Source organism: Portunus trituberculatus, chromosome 46, assembly GCF_017591435.1.
Source record: "Portunus trituberculatus isolate SZX2019 chromosome 46, ASM1759143v1, whole genome shotgun sequence".
Lineage (NCBI taxonomy): Eukaryota > Metazoa > Arthropoda > Malacostraca > Decapoda > Portunidae > Portunus > Portunus trituberculatus.
In genome coordinates this window covers 1,026,218-1,033,717 of record NC_059300.1, presented here as the reverse complement: position 1 = coordinate 1,033,717, position 7,500 = coordinate 1,026,218, and positions in this window count along the sequence as shown.

Genomic DNA, 7,500 nt, shown 5'->3' with positions numbered 1-7,500 from the left:
CGCTCAAACTAGATCCTTCCTTTGTCTGTTAACCTCTCCCTGCAGACTTTCAAACTTTAGAGAAGAGGAGGAGGAGGAAGAGGAGGAGTGGCACCTTTCCCCGTTTTCCTCCTAAGGTGATCCATCCCTGAGTGCTCTGTAGGGAAATCTAGCCTCAAGAGCGGATTGTCTTCCTCGGCGCGTCATTAAGAGTGCATGACCCTCACGATGGGGAAATGAACGAGCCGTAGTGGAACGAAGGAGTGCTAGGGTGATGGGGGGCGTGTTGGTGTAAGTAAGGAGAGAGAGAGAGAGAGAGAGAGAGAGAGAGAGAGAGAGAGAGAGAGAGAGAGAGTGTTGGAGGGAACAAAGCAGACAGGTTAACGAATTGATGGATCTAGTGGAGTGCCACAGATGGATTACGTTGTGCCACTCGTTTGTGTCACAAATACTAAGGAGGAAAATTTTTTAATAGATAAGATTAATTCAAGAAACAACGTAAAAACAATTTGAAAAACAAACACGTACTTCTATTTGTATATAAAAGTACTTTATATGAAAATAGCATATTTAATTAACCTGTTATTATCCTTATCTAATTGTTACTTTCTATCATATACTATCTTGATGAAATTTCCTTTTCGTTTAAATTCCTGATGTACAAAATCTTCGTTCGTAAATTGTTTTCGTATTGGTCTTCATTATTTTTTCTCGTAATGTGGCTGATGCCTTTTTTTCTTCTTTTTTATACGAGTTGCAGTTTCTCCAGATAATGATAGCGCAAAACTCAAAAAGATTCACATTCATAGAGTAAATAGAAGTGAAGACCAACAACAGTTGATGCGATGTGACCATGTAGGAAGCATAGGTGAAGATGCATAGTAACTAAAGGTCGTTTTGTTTTCTTTTTTTTGTTAAAATATTCTTTATAAAATGATACTATTACTTATGTAAACTCTAATATCTTGTGAAGAAAGATGTTTCCATCCTAAACTATAGCATAGATACTTATTCGGAGTGTCTTTGTGTCGAGCTTGTCAGTTTCTTAGTTTAAAGTTTAAACAAATTCTTTGTGTATCATTCATTATATGACTCGATAGCGGTGTACAAACGTTCTGTGAATGAATTGATAAACTTATTTATATTTGGCTACTTCATTTTATTGTTCTTAGGCAAATCTGGTAATTTTTCCATTGATATATATACTATTGCACATTCACATCTCATTTCCAAGTCTCATGAGTGAAACTAGATACTACCATAGGATGCCAATGAAGGCCAGCGTCTCGATGCATGGAAACAACGCGACTGACAAGAACATAAAGTCAGGAAGATGATATTAAGAACGGATAACGCTGATGGAAAGTGAATTAGAGCAAAATAAAAACTCTGCGACGAGAAACTTCAAGAGAAAACCAACCGAATGACTTCATTACTGTACTACATTGAGAACCAGCGGCTCTGATTTAGAAATACTAGTAAGTTTGCAACGTAAGATCTCAGAACCCAATTGATTATCTTGTTAGCACTACCCTGTGTCGAGCCTTATTTTGCCAGTTGATCTGTTTGTTAGCTGAAACACATTACTAATTAATGTTAGTTTATATGATAAGACTACTGGTTCATTTTTTCCTATTCACTAAATCGGCTGTAGTGTATTGGAGTGCAGGGGAGACTGTGGTGGTAATGGCGGAAGTAAGTTTCTTGGACAATAAAAATGGTGAACCTCATTTTCTATATAGCTCCAATATCTGTTTTTCTCTCGTTCGCCCTAAAAGTAAATGAGGGTAAGGCTTGCCTGAGTAGGTGGTAATGGAGAAAAGCCAGACCTGCCCCGCGCTGCAGCGGCTCTCACTTTAATTACTAGGTTGTGTGTCGCGCCGGCCAGGACGACAGTACTGTTGCGGCTCCTCAAGGTCTCTTCTCTTTTCTCCTGCCAGCTTGCTGTCTGTCTCTCTCCCACGCGCTATCTATCAGGTCCTAAGATCATCACTACTCCGTGTCAGGAAAATGCATTATATCTCGGCCACAAACAAAAAAATTCCAATATAAATCCACCTTGTCTTCCCGATAATGGAACGTGAGGCGAGCGGCGAGCGGCCTGGCTCGGAAAACAAGATTTTATATTTCTCTGATTCTTTTTTCTTGTATTCCAGGCTGTATCAGTGAACATCTACGTAGCTTGAGTTCGATTATCTTTAAAGGTTGTAATATTCTTCACGCACATCCTCACCATAAAGAAACTGGCTTTTGTAGGGACTGTGTGTGATAATAATGATAATAATAATAATAATAATAATAATATTAATAATAATAATAATAATAATAATAATAATAATAATAATAATGATAACAATAATAATAATAATAATGATGATAATGATAATAATAATGATAGTATTAACAATATACGGCTTATTGAAATTGCAGTATATAAATACTGAAAATGTTCATAGGGTATGGGGGAGGCTTAAGATTAGAACACTATCCTAATGGCTTATTGCTCACACCATGGTGAGAATCGTACTGAGGCAGTATCTGTCCGTGTATGGTGCCCTCTGGGCCATTATCCTGTTCTGGTGATTTGTGACACGGACCGGGCGAGGCGCGTCATGGGGGGAGTAGATGGCTTAGGCGTGGATGAAGCAGCAGGCCGCTCCCAAATTTCTCTAGAGCCTCTTCTGTGTCTGGTAGACAGCTTGGACAGACTCAGGTTGGTTAGGGTGTCGTCGTAATTAGTGTAGGCAGGGCCGAGGATGACCCTACATGCCCTCTTTGCACATTCTCTATCCGCTGCTTTTGAGTGGAGCTCAGAGAAGAGGTCTACACTGGGGAGGTATATATCGGTCTGGGGAGAATGAAGGTGAGGCACATCCCCCCACAACTCGTCTGCAGGAGTCCCAAGGGACTTGAGTCTGCGTAGCATGTGCAGTTTGTAGGTCGCTGATCTCACTATGTTGGTGACATGCTGCTTCCTGGTCATCTGGTCGTCCACCGTGACACCGAGTAGCTTAGCCGATCAGACCACTTGGAGGCGATGAAGGCCCACAGACAGCTGGGGGGGAGGCACTACCGCTGAGGAGGTACAGACGTGCATCACCAGTCTTGCTTTGGTTGATTGTCATCCTGTTTTCCTCATTCCACGCCTGTAGTTGCTCCAGAGTTGCTTGGAGTGCCACGTAGTCGGGGTCTATATTGTTGATTGGCATTCCCACGGTGCAGTCATCCACGTACTTCCAGCGATGGTGGGTGTTCGTGAGAGCGTCATTAATCAACAACAGGAAACACAATGGAATCATCTTGGTGCCCTGGACACAAAGATAGGCATGTCAGCTTTTTGAAAAAGGAGACAGAGCCCCGATAACTGATGACCTTTCGTCTCCCTGTGTGTGTGTGTGTGTGTGTGTGTGTGTGTGTGTGTGTGTGTGTGTGTGTGTGTGTGTGTGTGTGTGTGTGTGTTTCACTGTTTGATCTGCTGCAGTCTCTGACGAGACAGCCAGACGGAACGAGCTCAGATCTCATTATTTCCGATCTTCGGATAGGCCTGAGACCAGGCACACACCACACACCGGGACAACAAGGTCACAACTCCTCGATTTACATCCCGTACCTACTCACTGCTAGGTGAACAGGGGCTACACGTGAAAGGAGACACACCCAAATATCTCCACCCGGCCGTGGAATCGAATCCCGGTCCTCTGGCTTGTGAAGCCAGTGCTCTAACCACTGAGCTACCGGGCGCGCGCGCGCGTGTGTGTGTGTGTGTGTGTGTGTGTGTGTGTGTGTGTACACGCGCGCGTACAGCCTAGCACAATTGACCACTGTCTTGGAGATTGTGGTGGAATCTTGACCAATAGCTGTAGCCTCCCATAAAAAGAACTGTGGAGATCATAATGGCCCGATCTATGAGTAGAGGCGGGTTCACACGAGTCAATATGTGACTGAAATTGTAAGTCGCTAGGAGCATCGACTGACTCCATCCAGTAGGGACACGTTCACACATAGCGCGACTGGAGGTATCGGCTGGTTGGTGGGAAGTGAATGTAAACAAACAACTACTCAACAAGATGTCTTTCTCTGGTGACGATGACGATTGCGATCAAATTAAATCCTGACAAATATTCAATCCTCACCTCCAACAATACCCTGGAGATAGGGAAACGGTTCTTGGAGAGTGGCAGCTATCTCAGCGTACGTCGATTTCCGTAAACTTTTTTTTTCTTTTTTTTGCTGTATATTTCATTTTCTGGGTCCCAGATATGCTCTTTTTCCCTCACCAACTCCAACATCTTCTTTACATCTGGACACCACATTTTCAAACCTTTCTTTGTGAAGTCAAAAGGTAAACAAAGTAACAAATCCATTGAACAAGACCAACGTTGGTCTTGTTTTGTGACTGGTTTTCCAGTTTCTAGGCATCGATATTCAATCGGAAACTCTACCGATTTGCAATTTCAGTCGCATGTGTGAAGCCGCTTTAAGAAAGTGGCCTGTAACACACCACACATGCAGTTCTCTTGTTCATGGAGGACTAACTGCTACCCGAGAATCGCGAATGCATCGCAAGCCATAGCCAATCAAGTGACAGACGCAGGCTCTACCTCTGAGCTAACGGCTAGTGTAAATGTTTACTTTGGGGAAACAATCCCAGTCTCTCGCGCAACAGACGGGAGACCACTATATATATATATATATATATATATATATATATATATATATATATATATATATATATATATATATATATATATATATATATATATATATATATATATATATATATATATATATATATATATATATATATATATATATATATATATATATATATATATATATATATATATATATATATATATATATATATATATATATATATATATATATATATATATATATATATATATATATATATATATATATATATATATATATATATGTGTGTGTGTGTGTGTGTGTGTGTGTGTGTGTATTTTTTTCACTGTTTGATCTGCTGCAGTCTCTGACGAGACAGCCAGACGTTACCCTACGGAACGAGCTCAGAGCTCATTATTTCCGATCTTCGGATAGGCCTGAGACCAGGCACACACCACACACCGGGACAACAAGGTCACAACTCCTCGATTTACATCCCGTACCTACTCACTGCTAGGTGAACAGGGGCTACACGTGAAAGGAGACACACCCAAATATCTCCACCCGGCCGGGGAATCGAACTCCGGTCCTCTGGCTTGTGAAGCCAGCGCTCTACCACTGAGCTACCGGGCGTGTGTGTGTGTGTGTGTGTGTGTGTGTGTGTGAGAGAGAGAGAGAGAGAGAGAGAGAGAGAGAGAGAGAGAGAGAGAGAGAGAGAGAGAGAGAGAGAGAGAGCAGGAACTGTGAACTCTTACAACTGTTCAACAATCGAACTCTAAAGCTAAATATACAGTGATAATAAATACGGTTCTTCAGAAATACTATAATTCTCTTGCTCTGTCGTCCTTAGCATCAAGCAGTTACACCAAGAAATTTCTTGCTACCTTTATAACCATCATCATACCCTTCCTTCATTAGTCTTCCTTCATTAGTTTTTTTCTTTTTCCCTACAAAAATTAGTTGAATAGATTTGCTTTTAAGCTTCGTAAGTAGAAAAATAAAGAGCGTTCAGTTGTTTAATGATTTGGGAGGTCACTAACCGCCCCCAAAAAAAAAAAAAAAAGGTGTTTTACCTCCTACTCTTAAACACACTTCGTCATTGCCTAGAAAAAATAGAAAAAAGGATTAGTTTATATCTGATGTTATTCCTTCCAATTTTACGCCAATCTTGTAACTGATGGTGGAGAGCGCGATGAGAGAGGGTAGGATGGCAGGCAGATGAGATGGAGGAAAGGGGCTGACGGGGAGGAGGAGGAGGGACGGAGTTGATGGCTAAATCAGATGCGGAAAAGTGAGAGTGAAAAATTGAACTCGAAATCTAGATGCGGAAGTGGCGGAAGGAGTGGTGGAATTCTCAACAAGTGAAGCCAATGACGGAGAGCGAAGCCGTGTGCAAAATATCTGGAAGTGCAATTATAAAGAGCAGAGTGTGAAAAAACAAATCTTGAAGGTAAAACATTTGAGGGGTGCGAGTGTAGGAAAGAAAGAAAACGGAAAAAAAACGAAATAGAAAGAAAACTGAACAAGACAACATGAAAACACCTTTATTGTATTTCAACCGAGAAAGACTTTAAAAGCTTCATAATTTCTGAGCCAATGCGCCTCTCTCTCTCTCTCTCTCTCTCTCTCTCTCTCTCTCTCTCTCTCTCCCCATCCTTCCTGTTTATTATTATTGTTATTTCTGTTCTATTTTCTGTCTTGTATTCCTTCTCTTTATTATTCAACTCCTCCTCCTTTCCATTTTTACCTTCCTTCCCTCCTTTCTCCTTTCTTCTTTCTTTCTTTTTCTTTTCTTTCTTTTCTCTTCTTTCTTCTTCTTTACTCCTCCTACCCTCTTCCTATTCGATCTCTCCTTCCTTTCTTATTGTCTTCTTCCTTCTATCCTTCTTTCCTTTTTTCATTCATTCACTTATTCATTCTATCCCTCCTTCCTTCCTTCTTTCCTTTGTTTCTTCCTTTCTTCCTTCCTTCCTTCTTCTTTTCTTCCTTCCTCCACTCATCCCTTCCTTCTTTATCTTCATTTTCTCTCTTCCCATCTATTCTTTTCTTTGTTTTTGTTATTTACTATATAATTTTCAGTTCATGTTTGATTCAACGCAAATTTCTGTTCTTATTTTTCAATACAACAACCTTTCGTTTCTGAGTTTTTATTTTCTCTCTCTCTCTCTCTCTCTCTCTCTCTCTCTCTCTCTCTCTCTCTCTCTCTCTCTCTCTCTCTCTCTCTCTCATTTTCAGCTTCATTCCGTCGCTCTCCACTCAAGGCTGCTTTGACAAATATGTTTACCTTTTACTCTCAAGTCAGAACCGTGAAGCGCTATGAGTTTTGAGGCGCTTAAAATTTCATGTGTTTTCCATTGGCGAGTATGACTTGAGAAGCCAGAGAGAGAGAGAGAGAGAGAGAGAGAGAGAGATTGTTTTGATTTTTCTTTTCTCTCTTTTGTCAGGGGTACAGCACATAAGAAATTTAAGGAAGCTGCGAGAGGCCGCCACGCAGTCCCTGTGTGAACCAAACTACCTACAAATCCACCTATCATCCTCATTCATAAATTTGTCTAATCTTATTTTAAAGCTCCCTATTGACTCAACGCTAACATAATTACTAAGTTTTATTTTCTTGCTGTTCACGTGGATGACTGTTTCTCACATAGGTTGTGTTATCATGTGTCGTACAGTCTTTTGATGACTTCATTATGATTTTATTGACGGTGAGAAGCTCATGCATTGATTACTGAGTTATTTTATCGTTAATTTATATCTATGATTTTATAGTATTTCTTTCTCATTTTCTACTTATTTCTATTTTGTTTTGTGACCGGTTTCGTGTGAACATAAAGATCATATCACGAATTACGTTGTAGTTCCGTCAGGCAGTTGATGGGTTACGTT